The 19999-nt window shown below is 41.1% G+C and overlaps 1 pseudogene; it reads left to right on the forward strand.

Moving 5' to 3' along the window:
- LOC136713198 (ADP-ribosylation factor-like protein 13B) overlaps positions 1-19999 on the forward strand; it is a 56449-nt pseudogene that overhangs the window by 27959 nt on the left and 8491 nt on the right.

Below are 19999 nucleotides of genomic sequence, written 5' to 3' on the forward strand. Positions count from 1 at the left end.
TACCTGCGTGCCCAACAGATCCGCTAACCCTTGCTTCTTCAAAGTCAGGTCTTCAAACAGCCTAGTGCTGAAATCAGACTCCAAGGCTCTGTGGAGCTCGGAAATATCAGCCTCCAGTTCTCTCATCGCTGTGCTTATCCTCCGTGTAATATTTTCAGTGTACTGCTGACAGAGCAGTTTTATCTGAATGTCCCACCACTCCCTCAGGGAAGGAAAGGTATGTTTTTGCCTCTGCCACCTTTCCCAAAAAAAGGCAAAGCATTTCAAAAGCTTAGTATCATGTAACAACTGAATGTTTAGATGCCAATGAGAGGACTGAGCCCGTGCAGAAGGAAAAACCACTTCTACTGCCACTAAACTATGATCAGAAAACCCAGTAGGAGAGATTTTCGGTTAAATGAAGCACTGAGGGAGGAAATGAAAACAAAGTGGAAACACAGACTATGACAAACCACAACACAGCGCCAGGGGAAAACAAACGAATGAGCTCATACATTGGTGCCTGTTTTAAGGGACATACGGACTTTAGCCATCCGGTTTTTCAGGCGATCACACTTTTTTTTCCATTCCCAGCCCTTTAGACTCCCGCAGCACCAACGCCGCTGAACTTAAAAAGTTTAAAATCGGGAAAGTGATCAACAATGCTGATCCCACGTCTCCCCTTAACCGACTCCAAAAACTCCCTTATACTCTGTGTGCTGTAGCCCCCTTTGAGCAGCGGACTGGCAGACAGACAGATCAGAGTCACTCCCCTCCTCATCGCTCTCGCCGGCCCTGCTGCCCTCCGAAGTCCCGGCCTCAGCCAGCAACTCCCACCTGCTCGCAGTGCAGACACCGCGCTCCACGTCCTGCTTTTCTGCGACAAAACTGCGTTTCGCATCACTGTCAATGGGTCTACCCTTCTTCTCACGTTTCCGTTTAGGAAGTTTAAACTCCCCTTTCTCAGCCGTCATCTCCCCCTCCATTGCCACCTCTGCTGGCCGAATCTCAAGCGCCGGATCTGCCATAGACCCCTCACGAGCAGCGTCGTGGGAAAAACCTGCCTCCTGCAGAGCAATCTCACTCTCAGGCATCACAGTAGCAACCACAGCCAGAGCCACAGTCTCCCCACTCTCATGTCCCACACACCCCAGTACAGCATGTACTACCTGTACCGGCACCCCGTTCCCACAAAGCACCCCAACACCACAAATCCCAACCTTCGCACCGACACCCGACGGTCCAGCCCGCTCCCCGTCCTGCACACCCGCCGGTCCGGCCCGCTGCCCGTCCTGCACACCCGCCGGTCCGGCCCGCTGCCCGTCCCCGGTCCCTGACCCAGACTCTACGTGCCCTCCTCCACCGCAGCACTGCCACCCCCTTCTTCCCTCGATCTCCTGCAGTTCTTCGCAATATGACCTTCACGGCCGCAGACAAAACACTTCATGAGATCAGACGTAGCGAACACAACATGGTCACAGACATCCAATCGAAAACGAAAGGCAACATTCAACTCCCCGTAGGTATCAGGAAACAACATATACAGCGGCCTACGAAAAGATACACCATGTTTCAGCTCGGGACTTTTACACCCAGCGGTATCATAGTGATATCCGACATAATCTGCCCGTGTCGGCTCAGCTCCGTGATCAAAACGACATTGGAAATATATGGCGGCACATTGGAAATAGTAACTTTCCGAGCTGGGACTGCAAGCGGCAAGACAGACACCAGGACTGCATCGACAACTAAACCCTCCAGAACCACTCTCCGCACTAACGCTTCATTAGCAAGAAAAACAACAGATTTATTCATCCGAGATGCGGATTTAATATTCCCACACCCCACCACTTTCCCCAATTCAATGACGCATCTTTCTACTGGGACGATCGCATCCACAATAAGTTTAATGCCGTGACGGCGAGTCAGGTTACTAAACCCCAGTCTCCCCAACTCGGGTGTAGCCATGGCGATCGCTGACAAAAGTCTGCTTCCCTGCACAAACCCAAACAGTAATACACTTTTGTACCACCCAAACCAACACAAAGAAAGAAAAGGCAAGAAGGAGAGAAGAAAAAATGGGGAAAAACCCCACTCACTCACTCACTCACTCACTCACTCACTCAAGCTCTGCGCACTCCTCCACACTCCCGCCACACATGCACACTCCCGACAGACACCACGGTAGACAGACAGCAACAGACGATAGTCGATAGATAGATAGATTAATAGCATATTAAATAGCCTAATATTGTGTGACCTATAAGACATGGCGCCAAGACAACAGCAAGCCTACGCTCGCTGTCACAGTAAGACATCACTGAGAGTTTGGTCATGTGACTGAGCGAGATGCAGTGCCGATGAGGACAGCACTGCGTGGGTACAGCAGGTTGAAATACCACACGGCCTGTGAAACGGTCATCGGGGAATTCGGGGAAATGTATCCTGTCCTGGCAATGCTGGGAAAGATTGCCTGCACAATTCCTGCGTCCAGTGTGCCTGCAGAGCGTGACATGGTGACAAGGTTGATGAGAATTGCAAGTTGTGACAAGGGGTTGCATGGCTTCAACTTTGCACAAGCAGCGGAGCACTTCTATTCAATGAAGTCGCGCCGCAAATAAACGGGAATTTGACAAACGCAGAATTCGGACCGACCAGCCTATTATTTTTTAGACCTAATTTTGTCTTCATTTAGCTTATTTTCAAGTTATTTAATTTGACGGGCTTGGAATGCAAAGAGACGTACATTTAATGTAGGCTAATGTCTTTATTTTATTAACAATAGCAAGGCTATTGGTTTTATTTTATTGTTGTAGCCTATATGCTTGTGAAGAGTTCATTCTGCTGACTAAATAAAATACATTTGTTGGATCATAGTGTTTGTGTTTTATTGCTGTTTAAATGTAAGCTATTATATGGCTATTTAAAACATATGTCCGATAATTGTTCTATATGACCGGAATTCAGGAATGTTATTGGCCATGTTGCCCATAAAAAAAAAAAAGGCTAGCACAAACTCTGCTTAGATCACGGTATTCAGATATGAATTCTGTGAGGGAAATTGCAAGAAAACTAATAGTTTTACCTAATGGAATACAATCCTCAATTAATAGATGCAGAGAAAGTGTCAGCTGTGTAAACATGCGGCAGAGGCAGAAAAAGGAACATGCATTACAACACCTTGAAGATCAAAGTACATTTATAAAGATACATGAAATGCATTCCATTTTCAGCTCTTTCGAATAAACAGTATTTGAGATGAAAATCAAATCAGAATTTTACAGTGCCATTAGTAAACGCCAGCAGAACAGCTATTCATCGGGTAAATGAGATCAGCAATGCTGGACTTCAAGATTGTAATGTGTTCTTGACACAAAATACCTTTTACTGGAATCCCATCCCTTTCCAGGGATTGGTAGTGGACAGCTCACAGTGGAATGTGTGTCCAGTGATGAGACAGGACAGACTTGTGCTACCCAGACAATTGGGCTGTGATTTGATCCAGCTTCTGAAGTATTATCTATACAGACTACTGCCTGTAGTGCTCAATAATTACTATACTACTACTACTACTACTACTACTACAACAATTTTACCCAGCATGTGTGCATTTACCTTTTACCCTCAGCCTGCTCCCGCTCCATTTCCAGGTGGGCCAGCAAGGACCTTGCCTTTTTCTGTCTCCTTAAGATTTCAGAACTATCCCCGTTGATCTCATTTAAAGAAGAAGAATTCTGGCATCTTGTAAGATGTTCCCTCATTCATGGATATATTCTGATGGCTCTTCTCAGTCTAGTGCCGAGAGAGAAAAAGATAAATTGAGCAAGAGATGCTGACAATTCAAGTCAAGCAGAAGGTAAAAGACAACACTTTAGGTAGTGGAACAGTGCTCATTATGTAGGCTACAGAAACCTGTTACTGAGCTTGTATTACCTTAGACTTGAAAGAGCAGTCAACCTCGAACCAGGAGCCTGGCCTTTTGGATAATTCTTTTGGATTCTTAACTTACTGACTGTGGCCCATTCATCTTTGGGATTCCCTTCATTGTCGTACACAGACCCTGTGCTAGTCTTTACTCTGACAGGATGAGCACCACATGCCTGCTTTAAGCTGCAAATAGCATTTCAAGCAGTTTTAACACCCCATTATGAGGCCTCATGTTAACAGTTCCTGAGAGGGGACAGCCTTGCAAACTGAAGTGTGTCTTAAGCACATGGACTTGTCGGGCTCAACAGTGTGGCAGGGTTTAATTGATTGTGCATGACAGTGATTAATGCATTAAATGGGCCAAACAATCTTGCAATAATAATTTTGCTCTTGGGACTTCTTTGCATTTTTGGTTTGGAACAACAAAAGACCGAGTTCTCGAATTGCATAATCTCTTAGTAGCTCATTCTTATGTGAGGTGGGATTGCATTGCACAATAATAATATCCCCTCTCAAACTCATTAGATAAGTATTTTCTGATTTACCATGCACAACGGAAGCTTCCCTGGAGAATCATTAGCCTGTCTCATTTATTTATTTATTTTCTACATTTTATTCCCCCCAGTTTCTTAACTATGGAGCAAAAATGACATTTTACAGCCACAAGGGGATCTTTGCTGTTTTTCTAAGATGTCCCATGAGATCTGGAAGGCTCAACTGGCTGATTGGTGCAGTTGTCAATTATTTTCTTTGGAATTAATGCATCAGGTTTTCACATTTGGAAACTTGACTTGCAACCTTTGTATTCTTTATTTAACAATTTATTGCGAAAGCATTGTAAAGTTTTAGCAGTCATTATTATTTAGTTACTTTATCTTCATATGTCTTTTCAATGGTATTTTATTTTAAATCGGAATGCGAATATGATTAGTTTTGGTTTCTCTTGTTTGTAGAACTTAACTGTTACGGTCAGATGGAAAATGCAATTAAAATCCTAAAAAACAGCTTTGGTAAGCTTTGGTCCTGTCTTTTAGGTTAGCTTGTATGTACTGCTTAATAAATATTATAACAAACACAAAGTAAAAACTGCTTTACTGGTCAGACATGTTCCTTTTAGTTATTTATTGATTCCTACCAGTGAAGATTAAAGGACTATTGTACTTGAACCATAACAATGCCATTTCCTGTACTGTTTCTTCAAGGGCAGGGAAGTTAAGATGGGCAGCATGTCAGCTAGATTAAAACGCTCCTTCTTTCAGAGGAGGGCAAGGACACTAAGAAGAGGGTGCATAATTGCAGTGCGACTACTAGTTCCTTATCAGCTTCCTGTGTATTTGACATCTAATAGCTATCCTCGTCTCCCCTCTACAGTTCAGATTCTTTAAAGTGTGGCAGGGACTAGATTAATGGATGACTGATTACTGCAGAAGGATAACATTGCTGCAAAGGTAACTAGAAATATGAATAAATAAACTATATCCACGCATGCTCATTTCCCACTCCCTTCCAAGTAGGTATTCTTACACAAATGTCTATATAAATAGTTTAAGTTAATCCTGGACTTCAATGATTCTCCATTTAAAACTGCTATAATCAAACAGGGCAGACTGTAACATTATTGTGGCTGTGAGGCTGAAACCATTTTATTAGAATTGCTTTGTGCAGCTGCTTACCTTGTTGACTGACCATTCACAATTTATAACACTTCACATATGAGGTCCTCCAAAAACATACCTCAATAACTATAATATAATCCTGATTCAAAAATTCAGGAGATTCAGGTGAAGTCTGAATTTCTAAAAAACAATGTTTTATATAGAGAGGACAAAAGAAAAGGTAAGTATTGCATGTAGCACAAAAGTTATTTTAAATATTTAAATAGAAGGTCAGTCTTTCAAACAGCAAACACAACATTGTTCTTTCTAGCAGATACAGATACAATCTGCTCAACATAGCCAACAAAATCATTTCAGATTCTCAGACACAGAAAAATGTACATAAAAGCAACCCAAAAAATAAGCTTCTGCAGCTACTTCTATTCATTAGAAAGAAATGCCCAGAATCTAAAAAAGGATGTACACTTTGTCTGATCAGTGACAGGAATCATGAGTACCGGTTTGTTCGTTTGTTTCCGGTTAAGGGGAACTTTGCAATCCTGTCCGGTCTCAAAGTTGCCTGGTGACTATTATTGTTATTATTTATTAGTTGACACCATTTCCCAAGGTGAATTACAGTCACCAAATATACAGCTTTAAAAATAGAGCAAGAGCTATTAAATTACAATGTATTTCTTAGGCAGGGCAATTTAAAAAATGTGACAATATATCACATTATGTTTTACATACAATTTCCCATTTAAACATGTTCTTTTTTTACTGGAACAATCTAGGTGAGGTACCTTGCTGAAGGGAACAATGGCAGTGTCCCGAACCTAGGAATGATCCCACAACTTTCCACCCAGGAGGGAGCCCTGACCACTACTCCACTAGTAATATATTACTTCACTCCCAATAAGAGTAAAATGAACTTGGGGCAGATTAGCGGTAGTTTATCATGCCATATTATCATGCCATCTTTAAAGGCACACCGACCAATTGTTAAAACCCACTGGGAGCATTGAATTGGTCTCAGACCTCAGGACTACATGTTACAGGCTATATGATTCACCCTGCTTTCCTTGTGTGGATTTTAGCCGCATAAGCCAGGGTGCTGGATCCTGGTCCTCTAGGGCTGTATTGGCTTAAGGTATTCATTGTACGTCAACTCCTAACTGCCTAGTTCAACTGATCATTGGCTTAATTGGACAAATTTGACCACTTTCCTTATTATTAAATTATGGGTGATTGAAGGAAACCTATAAAACCTGCTGGACTGCAGCCTTCCAGGACCAGACATCAGCCAATTAGGAGTCGGTTCTTTGATATTTTGTTGATGTATATTATATTTTCATCTAAGGTGCTGGTGGCAGGTTTTATATTAGAATGGTAGAAAAGTAAGTATTCAGATTCACAATTATCCCAAGTCTGCCATAGTTAGAAAAGGATCTGCACATTCCTGTCAAGCTGAATGTTAACAGGAGATGCCTATACTTCAGTAGGGCTGCGTTTTTCATGAGAGCATGGATTCCATTTAAAGTCTTTCTCATGCAAACATTTATTTCAGTCGAGAACTTTAGGGCTTTAATAGCCTTCTTCATCTTCAACGACACCACAGCCAGCTAGAAGTGAACTGGGAATTTCATGAAAAAGGACAATTATAGTACCCAAAGAAGTGCTTCCTTGCTGTGCTACTCTGCAGAAGAAAGTAGCAGTCCCTCTATCTGAAGAACTGCTAATGAAATGGCCCAAGAAGAGAAAACATCAAGCTTTATGTAAGGTACTCCTCCAGACTGCTGGAGTGTGTCTGAAGAAAGCTGGAGAACTGCCACAATAGCCACTCCTAGAGCTGTTGAACCTCTGATAGAAGAAGCAACAGTAATTAACACTTCTCCATAGGAAATCTCTCAACGTAGGGAATTAATCTATGTCTCACTCCAAGTAAATTAGGATTCTTGTCAAGTCTTGTTTGGCAGCCCTAATTTATTCTCCTTTAGTTGTCTGTGATAACGGGCAAAATCTAAGCCTGTTCTCCTCATTCAAGAACTGCAAATACGCACAATCAGTGTTTAGCATCTAGAGTCCATTTCACACTAGCATCCTCAACCCGTGTCAACCTGGTCACATGACATTACTGCGAAACAAAGACCACACCGACATCACTGTGAATCCTATTACAGTGATGACAATAAAAGTGCATGCCAACAGTAACAGCACCAGTCCTACAAAGAGCATCCCTGTCACAACGTATTATAGACCCAGCTACTTTATTTAAGCCTACTCTTTATTATTGGATAATATTGATAATAATACATTCTTGTTGAATTTGTGTCATGTTAGATGCTGTTTGTTTTGTTTTACAGAAGATGCTTTTAACCTGCATGTTGTGTTGCATAGCAAAGTGATATCTGGAGTAAGTACAATAAAAACATTACTGTTAAAAGAGTAGAATGTGAGTGTTTGAATACATTAAATAACCCTCAGGCTAGATTTTATCTATAACTTATCATGTTCTCTATGAAGGCATCTTTTCTGCACACTTTTTCAATAAAGGCCTCCACATGCGCAATTGTTGTTCATTGCCATTTTCATTTCTAGTTACCGGATCCTCAGATTAGTTAAACCAATAACTGCTCAGGTGAATCAAACCTTTTTAAAAAGTAAAGAAAAAGAGTGCAATCAATATAACTCGCTTACACGTTCTGTGCATTCCTATATACATTTATATCGAGATTTTATACTGCCCCTCAAATAAATAAATAGATACAAACAGCCAGACACTAATCACCACTACATTGATCCAAAGTGTATGATACTGAAGTAAATAGAAAAAATCCACATCTTGTTCATTAAACAATCCTTATACATTTCTTTAATTTACTTGTATTCTTCCCGAAATAGAAAAAAAAAAACACATTACTTCTGGGGCAAAGACAAGAGAGAATTATAAGAAGTTTGTTTGGTGAATAATTATCCAGCTGCTACAACCACTTGTGTTTCGATATGACAGTAAAAAGAAGCTGCATTGAAATTAATTGAGCGATTTTTTAAATGTCATTTTTCAAGCATTATAATACTTTTTAATTTTAAAGTGAGCACTGAGGTTTATATATATATTTATATACATGCCCTGCATATATATTTATATTTAAAAACTGTGATTTCTGCTAACAAGTGTATATGAATATAAAAGGTTTGTTTCAACCAAGCTGTAATTAGTTTAACTGTTCTGAGGATCAACTGAGATTTGCATTTCACTCGGCAAAGAGTTTGAAAAAGCAATTTAAAGACTAACAATCCAAAGTATAACATGGCTGAATAGGAATGTATTATTATTATTCAATAAAAATGAAAATATCGAGTTCTTGGGTCTTAAAGGGGTTAATGCAGTGTAATGGTTGGCGCAGGGATGGAGCTCTTACTTGGATAGGTGCTATGTGTTGCTAATTTACCCAGCTGGACTTTAAGCTTGCTTTGAGATACAGAAAAAGCCAGACTTCTGTCAAGTCATCCTGAAAGGTATCTGGTTAACTGGCAGATCAGAAGACTAAGGGCCGAATTAAAATCAAAACTCTGACCCACCCGCTAATAACAAACTACAAACCTGTACATCATAGTGGTTACATTTGTGATTAGAAGAAAGTGGCATCTAATTGAAAATGAAGCCACAACTGAGTACAGCAGTAGTTTTCTATTAGCGGATGGGTCAAAGTTAATAATGTACATTGTATAAAAATGTACCAGATTAATTAATCAGTCTTATTAAACAGTAAGAGAAATCTAGTTTTAGTTAGCTAAGGTTAGCAAACTTAGATATCAGTACTGTTATATTAACTATAGCTTCTTACTAAATAATGTTACTCTTCTGCCTTGAGTGATTCAGCATGTTATTCGTATGATGTATAAGTTATTTAAATGTAGCCTAAGTTATTTAAAGGTTGGTGTACTGGTGCCTCCATGCAATTTTAAGTTATTCAAATCTAAATTAATTTTAAATTGTCAATGGCAATGTGTTGCCACAATATACATCTATACGTTTTTAGTACATTTTCTTGTTATTTTCATTATTACTGTATCATAATCTTATTTTTTATTGGATGGGTTTGCGACACACACACAAATATGGAAATGAATCTTTCTCCACTTGGTTTTCACTTAAACTGAATTAAGGATGTCTGCAAAGAAATAAATAATAATAGCAATGATAATACTGTATGAGAGTCTCTGGTTTGCTCAGTCCTGGAATTGTTTACCTCAGTGAGTGAGTGACATCTACATTCGCCATCAATAAGAGCACAGTCCCATCAAGCTCCAGGCCTGGACATAGCAGTTCTAACCACTGGTACAGCTGTGACTGTGATGATGTTTCATATGGATTGAGTAACAGGAGGGGTTGGTTGACTCATATGAAAAAATAAAAGGGGAGAAAATATTCCCATCTTTTTTCAAAATACAGGAAACTAGTAATCCAAGGAAGAATTATACCATTATCTACAATTCTACAGACAATGTTGGAAATGGGTTGCAAATCCAAGGGTAATTTGTGTGAAATTCTGCTACCTGATGTTTTACAGCCAATTGGTCTCATGTTAGATGGTATGTTTGCAAATCAGGCAAAGCTTTATTGTAAACATGTTTTGTTCAAGAATTAATCCAATACACAATGAAGTCATATATGAAAGAAAAAAAACACTTATCATTGATTTGATCATGGCAGTGGTGGGTAACCTAAATTAAGCAATGGGCCGCAAGTCCAGGTGTCAAATAACTGCCTGTGCAACAAGACCCCTTTACCACAATTACAAGCCACAAATGCTACATTTAAAAAATAAAATAGCAATATCATGCAATAAATTCATATCAACAATCTATTAAAGAAGTAACACTGATACAAAATAAACAGTTGTCATACATATACTACTTTATTCTTAATTTATTTTTTGGGGGGTGGAAGTGGATGTACTTTGGGCTACATTAGGCCTGCAAACCACAGAGGGACATGGGGGGTTCAAAGTGGGGGGAGGTTAGCAGTGCATGCAGGTGGCAGGAGGGTGGATGCAGGGGTTCCATCTGTCCATAGTGTTTTGGATTATTCTGTATTGTAGATTGTGATTTGTTTTGTTGGCATGTTTGCTTAATTACCACAAAAAATAAATATAAATATTGTTTAAAGAAATTGCTGTTTAATCCTGAATTAATCATTGGCACCCTTGGCACTTAGTGAATTGAACAAACCAGACTATGGGCACTCCAGCCTAACAAAGGTTCGCCATCCCTGCTCTAGAACTGAGCTTCTGGACACGTGATTCAATTATGACCATCTAAGGCCTGATGCCCTGCCTTTTCCTTCAATTATGACATTAGCAGCAGCTTTAATCAGTGGATGATTAACAGCTTGAGTGCTGCCTCCGGTCCCAGTTATGACATCATAAGCGGCAGACGCGTCACATCCCCACATGCTACAGGGTCAGGACACACTTGCAAGTGCAACAGCGCCAGTGGATACACCGAGCTCAGGATTTGCATCATCCTTCCAGTTGTTTTCATTTGTATCACCCATCTCAGCGTGTAGAGGAGCGAATGGAGTAGCTAGCAGTCAGTGAAGAGTAGTCAGTGACATTTTCATTCAGTATGATGGTGAACTGTGGCAAATGGGTGAAACGGTTGTGCCAGCCGGCAAGGAAAGTGACCTTAGTGATGCTGGGTCTGGACAAAGCTGGGAAAACAGTGACTCTGAAAGGAATTTTGGGAGAAAATCCAGAAGACGTGGCCCCCACCGTGGGCTTCTCCAAAATCGACCTGAAGCAGGGGGACTCCGAGGTGACCATTTTTGACTTGGGTGGGGGCAAGTCGATCCGGGGCATCTGTCAAAATTACTACACCGAGTCGCACGGCGTGGTGTTCCTGGTGGACTCCAGCGATGTGGAACGCATGAGTGAGAACAGGGACACCCTGGCCGAGGTCCTGAGACACCCGCGCATCGCCGGGAAGCCCGTGCTTGTCCTGGGCAACAAGCAGGACCGCGACGGGGCCTTGAACTCGTCCAGTCTCTCTCCCTGGAGAAGCTAGTGGACAAGTGTCACTGTACAATCGAGACGTGCTGCGCTGTGATGGACAACAGCATGAATCGGGAGCACCCCGTCAAGAGGGGGCTGGGCTGGCTGCTCCGCATCATCCACTGCGAATACGCGGCCATGAACGGAAGGACACGGCCGAGCAGAGGGCCCTGGAGGAGCAGGACAAGCGCGACAGAGCGGAGCGAGTGCGCCGGGTCCGAGAGGAGCGGGAGCGGAGAGAGAGGGAGGAGGCCGAGCGAGAGGGGAGGGCCGCGCCGGAGGAGCAGGCGGAGGATGAGGACGGCATCATGTCCAATCCTTTCCAGCCCATCGCTGATGTCATCACTGGCAACGAGGCCAAGCAGAGGACGGAGGCCAAGGAGAGGAAACGGTGCAGGCGACGGCAGTTCACCTGGCTCCCGGGCCGGCAGACGACGGGGGCAGAGGAGGGGAGCCGTGAGAAGGAGGACAAGCGGAGGAGAGAGGAGGAGAGGGAGAGGAAGCCGAGGCGGTTCCCCTGGCGCTGGGGCTGGCGCAGGACATGCCCAATGATGACGGGCGAGGCGGAGGAGAGCAGCCCCCGGGAGGCCAACAGCGCTGTGTACAGTAACTTCACAGCGACTGAGAGTAGACTACAGCAACACGCACCTAAACCAGACCCTGTGGCTGTACATTCAGGAACGTCATAGCATGCAATTATTACACATCAACATAAAGAAAGTCTGGAGCTCCGGTTCTGCACAAACTTGAGAAACAAACCCGGTTTTCACACAGCCGGCGTCTTACTCACGCAGGCGATGTCTATTTGGGTGCTTTATCGCCGGGAACAAAAACGCTCCTGCTGTTGTTTTGGGAGCCACACGGATCCTGTTCACAGCGCTTCTGAATCCGTGTGTAAAGTATAGCGCCAGTTCATGCGCGTTTCCCCACGACGTTTCCGTTTCGCTCTCCATCTTCCCCCTCACTTCCTGCTCTCGCTGCCACTTCCCGCCAACAAAACCTTGCATGTCTCTCTAGCTCCGCCGCCCGCCCTTTCACCCGCCAGGCGCTCCGATATATATATCAGCATCAATTAAATAACACTTCCCACAGTGCTTCATTTAGTTATCCATCAGGAGCCCATCTGAACACTAGTCCAATTATGATTGCCAGGCTGCCCTACATGACCCCCTGGAAAATAAAACTGCAATCAAGTCCTGAAAAAACATCATTAAACATAGTTTTAAGTGTAATATGGATTTAGTGTTATTGGATTTAATAATATTCAGATTTACAAAGAGTATAACCAAAGTGCACATCCATCGCTTCCCTTTTGTATGCCAATATACATATATTATGCAACAAATCGTGCATATGTGTATGTGTATCATATATGCAAGTTAATGTGTGTGTGTATAATATATATATATATATATATATATATATATATATATATATTACACAGTGTAAATAAGCATAGTGTGTTGTCAGTACTGAAGTGTTTTAGGCTTGGAACAATCCCTTCAAGTGTTGTCAGATCCAGATTTAAACACAGAATGCATTGTATCGATTTCACAATTTTTATATCACTGTTAAAAGATACCTACGTTACTATGTCCAAACAGAGGGGAATGTAGAGCAGAGTAGATTTTATTTAGATTGTTTTTGACATGCCCGGGTTAATTGCTGCATACAGTCTAGTCTTTCTACCACCGACCAATACATCTAACTTCTGTACATTGTGTGTTTTGTTTTTGTTCTGTGAAAAGTAGGTAGCCAATCTGGACATACAATCCCCGGATAGAGCACCATTATATCAGTGGCCCCAGGCAGCCCCTCCTCCGCCTCCCCATCAGCAGATTGCCGAATCTCTGCTCAAGCATCTCGGGCTCAGTCTACTGCACAATCTCGTGGCAGTGGAACGACAGCGACCTCCGGCACAGAGGTTACAGCTGAGTCGTGGGAGCTTGCAGATGTGGTCGTGCTGCTCCAGCTGTATAGTGAAGAGAGCAGACAGAGGGAAGAGGAAAGGCAAAGGAAGGAGGATGAGAAATTTGAATGGCTGCTGGCAGTGTTGCAAAGGCAGCATGACGAGAAGATGGAGTTAATGAAAGCATGTCTTAGACATTTTAAATAATAATAAGTAGTACACATTTATCCATTTGGTCATATATATTGCAGGTAACCAAGCGTACAATTTTATTGGGGAGCTGCACCACTTTCTTTTTTTAATCTTAATTCTGTTAGCTGTATATATTGTTTTAAATTGAAAACCTTTCCACCCTGTTTCTGATGAAGAGATTAAGGTTTTCATGGCCATTCAAATCCTCATGGGCATTAAACAAATCCCCATCATATCACGATCACTGGTCTTCCCATGAAGAGCGGAGAGAAAAATAGCGCAGGCTGCTCTGGCACTGATGCTGATGTCCCCATTGTCAATGCAAAATCCTGTTCAACCAGCAATTTCCACATGATAATTTCCTTTTTCTTAGGATGCGCATTATATCTATTTATTTATTCAATGGTAATTTAACACACACAGCCACTTATTATAAAGTCCTACCTTCTTGTCTGTCACTTATATTATTAAGTAATCTTATTCTGAAACAAAGCCATAACACGTTTGGAGCTGAAAATGTGTTAAAGGCCTTATTTATCTCCTACTGTTTTCAATGTAATACTTTTATTTCATCATTGTAATGTGTGTTGGGGCAGATATTGCTCAGGCCTAGTATTATTATTTATTTTGTCTTATTTATTTCTTGGCCGATGCCCTTATCCAGTATTGTGTAAAGACCAAAAGCCAGCTGTTTCCTACAAAAACCTAGTTGGAGAGTATCAGAATGCCTCATTATAACGGACAGGAAACAGTATTGTTACTACCCAATAGGATCTGGCATGGCTGAGGCTACTACCAGCATGGCCAATCTTTGCCATCCTACTCCAAATTGTGTTTGATTAATAATTGTTGTGTATCTGTTTGTTCACATTTCTGGAAAAGTAATGCTTTGAAGTTAAGTTCCCATATTGATGCTGACAGGACAAGTCCTCTCCCACATAAATACCCAATATGTTTTTCATTCAGGGCAATTAAAAACACCTATATGGTAGGCAAGTTGTAGTGAGGTAATCACACAGGGTGAACCCAGGACAATAGTATGAAAGAGCCCTGTGTTATCCCAGGCTTCTCTGGATGTGCAATAGGAAGCTGGGTCTCAGTCGTTCTCCTCCTTCCAGCTGGTCAGTCGGGACACCATGTGGCCTCCAGAGCGCCACTGCTCATTGAACCGGCTGCCCGGGTGGCCGAGTGTCAGCCTGAATTCCCCCAAACCCATCAGAAAAGACCAACCGGTGTTTCTAAATATAAATGCAGCTAGAACACTGCCTAAGACAAACAAATAAATGATACACAATAACAAATACCGAGATACAGACAGAACAAGAACTAAAAAAGAACTGTTCTGAACATTTACAACGTGTTTGTTTCCTTTCAGTCTTTCCCCTCAGTTGGACAGATTCCTTTCTAAGACCTACAGTCATGTGTGGCTCTACACACAGAAGTTCATGTACATACAAATTACTTGGCTCTCAGTACAAGACTTGAAGATATCAATCTGGCCCCTCAGTCAAAACTGATATGTAGATAATTATGAATTAGACCCTAATAAAACACATAAGTGATGTGTCTAATGTAAAATGCAAATATGCTCAACAGACCCTGAAAGGGACTCATGGATCTGATGAGGCTGTATCATTGAAATGAATAAAAAATTCTGTAGTTATTGAATTTTACTTTAAAGCTTTTACAGCTCTGATGTCAGGTATGGTTGATCCCAAAATTATGACATTGCTAATACCTTTTGTTTTAATATTAATATGAATTAATATTCCACTTAGGCAATTAGTTAGGCAATGTACCCTGATTATATTAAAAAACAATATTTAATTTTTTACTGGCTGTTAGATATCACCTGTTGCAGGGCAGCACCACTCATCCCATTGGGATGGCTAATGGGAAAGAATGAGTTACAATGGCAGTTTTAGGGTTAAATGTTAAATTATGGGATAATATCGAAATGCCCTTATAGCATATACCTGCATTTAAAATAACAAAACTGTTTTTATGTTCTGGTATGATTTGTATTTTGTATTACAGCTATTTAGAAATAAACAAATACATTTTGTCTCCAGGGGTAGGGACCTGGGTGGTCCACAGAAATGTTTGTACTGTATTTGGAAAACACTTAGTAGAATGGAATTGGCAGGAAATAGGTCACAAACGCTGTCATGTTCCTTAAATAACTGTAACAATACATATTATTGAATGTTATAGTATCCTGTATTAAAGTTTGTGTTGGAATTCTGGTATATTCTATGTGAATTTGAGGGAAAACATACAGTAAATTATATCAGTTGATCCTTCAGGGTGGAAGAAAATCAGGACAATAATTTCTTCTTGTGTACAAGACACTCAATTTGTAAGTTGAGTATTACATGTACACTTTCATGAATACTCACACATATAGGCCAGTGTGTTCCTAATCCATTTTCCATGTTGATCATATTTGATGGGCATGAATCACGCAGAATGGTTTTATTAAATTACCCATAAGTCTCCCTTATTATACCTCATTTTGCCCTTGCACAAAGGTGTGTTTTGTGTTGCAATGTTCAGGAATACGTACAAGAATCTGTCTAGAGAACAACAGTCAAGCATTGTAGTAAGTTTGAATTAATAATGACTTGTAAAATGCCTAGTGTCACTTCTGCTGTGTCCTTGGTGGTCATGTAAGAGGGACAATTGTGCATTTCAGAAGGAACCCTTCTTTCAGGATAGTTGGTGTTGGTAGTTGTGTGTCGTTTGTGCTTTCCCTGCCCCTGTGTTCTCTGATTAGGGAGAGATGTGTTTTAGCACACTGCCAACACTGAGATCAGCTGCAGCTAGCCAGCCCACATCAGCATTTCCAGTTGCAATATTTAGGTCTGTTTCAAGGCCCTCCAAGCAATGCAGTGGGAACAAACATGCAGAAGTGACTCCTTTACCAGAGACATTTCCTCTTGAATAAGTCACGGAAATCTGAAAAACCCTGTTGTGTAATACCAAGGCATAGAGCTGTGAATTTCAGCAGCCCTGCACCCCCCTTCCACAGGCTTTCCCTTTGGTGGTAACAGTAAATAATGGACCATGAAAAACAAAACAAAAAAATCCCCCATTACATTTTTCAGGAGAAAACATATGTTGCATTGTGTGTATTTCGTTGTTCTCCATGTGAACCTCTCTGGTAGTTTATTTTAAGGCTATTTTAAGTGACATTTCTCCCAAGTCAAACGTGCCCCTGAAAAGTATCTCGCAAAACCTTAATGATAAGAAAGAGAGTAATGTAGTGCATACTAATGGGCGTCGTGACACTGGACTGTAATAACTTGCTTCCAATGCCATTAGTAACCAAGTTAAAAATAACAAGAGATACATATTGATCAGGGACACATACAGCAGAGATTGAACAGGCTACAGTGGGGGAAAAAAGTATTTGATCCCCTGCTGATTTTGTACGTTTGCCCACTGACAAAGAAATGATCAGTCTATAATTTTAATGGTAGGTGTATTTTAACAGTGAGAGACAGAATAACAACAAAAAAATCCAGAAAAACACATTTCAAATAAGTTATAAATTGATTTGCATGTTAATGAGGGAAATAAGTATTTGACCCCTTCGACTTGTACTTGTACTTGGTGGCAAAACCCTTGTTGGCAATCACAGAGGTCAAATGTTTCTTGTAGTTGGCCACCAGATTTGCACACATCTCAGGAGGGATTTTGTCCCACTCCTCTTTGCAGATCCTCTCCAAGTCATTAAGGTTTCGAGGCTGACGTTTGGCAACTCGAACCTTCAGCTCCCTCCACAGATTTTCTATGGGATTAAGGTCTGGAGACTGGCTAGGCCACTCCAGGACCTTAATGTGCTTCTTCTTGAGCCACTCCTTTGTTGCCTTGGCTGTGTATTTTGGGTCATTGTCATGCTGGAATACCCATCCACGACCCATTTTCAATGCCCTGGCTGAGGGAAGGAGCTTCTCACCCACGATTTGACGGTACATGGCCCCGTCCATCGTCCCTTTGATGCGGTGCAGTTGTCCTGTCCCCTTAGCAGAAAAACACCCCCAAAGCATAATGTTTCCACCTCCATGTTTGACGGTGGGGATGGTGTTCTTGGGGTCATTCCTCCTCCTCCAAACACGGCGAGTTGAGTTGATGCCAAAGAGCTCGATTTTGGTCTCATCTGACCACAACATTCAGATGTTCATTGGCAAACTTCAGACAGGCCTGTACATGTGCTTTCTTGAGCAGGGGGACCTTGCGAGCACTGCAGGATTTCAGTCCTTCACGGCGTAGTGTGTTACCAATTGTTTTCTTGGGGACTATGGTCCCAGCTGCCTTGAGATCATTAACAAGATCCTCCCGTGTACTTCTGGGCTGATTCCTCACCGTTCTCATGATCATTGAAACTCCACAAGGTGAGATCTTGCATGGAGCCCCAGACCGAGGGAGACTGACAGTTATTTTGTGTTTCTTCCATTTGCGAATAATCGCACCAACTGTTGTCACCTTCTCACCAAGCTGCTTGGCGACGGTCTTGTAGCCCATTCCAGCCTTGTGTAGGTCCCTGACATCCTTGGACAGCTCTTTGGTCTTGGCCATGGTGGAGAGTTTGGAATTTGATTGATTGATTGCTTCTGTGGACAGGTGTCTTTTATACAGGTAACGAGCTGAGATTAGGAGCACTCCCTTTAAGAGTGTGCTCCTAATCTCAGCTCGTTACCTGTATAAAAGACACCTGGGAGCCAGAATTCTTGCTGATTGATAGGGGATCAAATACTTATTTCCCTCATTAACATGCAAATCAATTTATAACTTATTTGAAATGCGTTTTTCTGGATTTTTTTGTTGTTATTCTGTCTCTCACTGTTAAAATACACCTACCATTAAAATTATAGACTGATCATTTCTTTGTCAGTGGGCAAACGTACAAAATCAGCAGGGGATCAAATACTTTTATCCCTCACTGTATGTAATGGAAATAAATGCAGTATAAAAACCCAAGGAAAACGGAGATGAGATGAATCACACATTAAACTTCAATCTGCAAATAACTGAGACCCAGCGAAGGGCAGTGGTCATGGATGATCAACACTCTTGAGCAAACACAAAGCAAAAAGATCAATATGACTTCTTCTCTGTGCATCTCTAGGTAGGATTAGACTTGTATTTTATAAAGGCAAATGCTGATGTTGTTGTTGGAGTATAAATACATAATTGTATGCTCTGGGTCAACATTGACAGCTCTAGGATATGTTATATGTAAGACCCATGCATTTCACTGCTCCTTTGAACTGTAGTTCAATTCATAAACTTTCAATCCAGTTAAATCAATCTTATTATTAATTCAGCAAAGCATTACATTCTGTGATATTAGAAAATACCTCTCAATTATTAGAAAACAGTTTTTATGCTGTTATTATCCAGATCAGTTACATCCCTGTATTACTATACTATAATGTGACAGCTCCAAACAATGCAACAATTACTTTAATTACTGTAATAGAAAATAATAATCCTCTCAAATGAAAACTTTCTCAGCAATAAAAATTGCTCATGAAACAAACAGAAAATTCGAAGAATGCAAGATAAATACAATAAACAAAACACATGTAAATGGCCAAGCTGACAAAAGTCCAACAGTCAACTGTACACAGATATAAAGTAGTAAAGGTAAGCTCCACTTCTTAGGTTAAAAAAACTAAATACAGCTTACACAGAAGGTAGTACAAACACATTCCACCTCCAAAGCGTCTTAGTAACAGCAACTTTTCATATCCTCGAACTAGGGTCTACTAAGGAAGACCAAGAGCAAAGAGAGGAGAGGTGGGTACACACTTAACACTATGAAACTGAAACCTTTTTTGTGTTTTATAATTCAGTATGTTATGTATATACACAATTGTATACTTCCTATGATAACATCTCAATCAACATACAAAGATTTATGATAAACACATTCAAGTTACACCTAGATATAAGCTAGAATGTGACCCAATGCATCGGCTACAGAATGTCATTACAGCCCCCCCCACATAATTTGCAACTATTTGTCATATATATTGCACACATGCAGTACTGTGCAAAAGTTTTAGGCAGCTCTGAAAAAATGCTGTAAAGTAAGAATGCTTTCAAAAAAAGACATGTTAATACAGACGTGCTCAAATTTGTTGGTACCCTTACAGCTCATTGAAATAATGCTAATAATTCCTCCTGAAAAGTGATGAAATTAAAAGCTATTGCATTATGTATGCTTGCATGTCTTTGGTATGTCATAGAATAAAGCAAAGAAGCTGTGAAAAGAGATAAATTATTGCTCATTCTACAAAGATATTCTAAAAAGGCCTGGACACATTTGTTTG

This window comes from Amia ocellicauda, chromosome 2 (assembly GCF_036373705.1).
Source record: "Amia ocellicauda isolate fAmiCal2 chromosome 2, fAmiCal2.hap1, whole genome shotgun sequence".
Taxonomy (NCBI): Eukaryota; Metazoa; Chordata; class Actinopteri; order Amiiformes; family Amiidae; genus Amia; species Amia ocellicauda.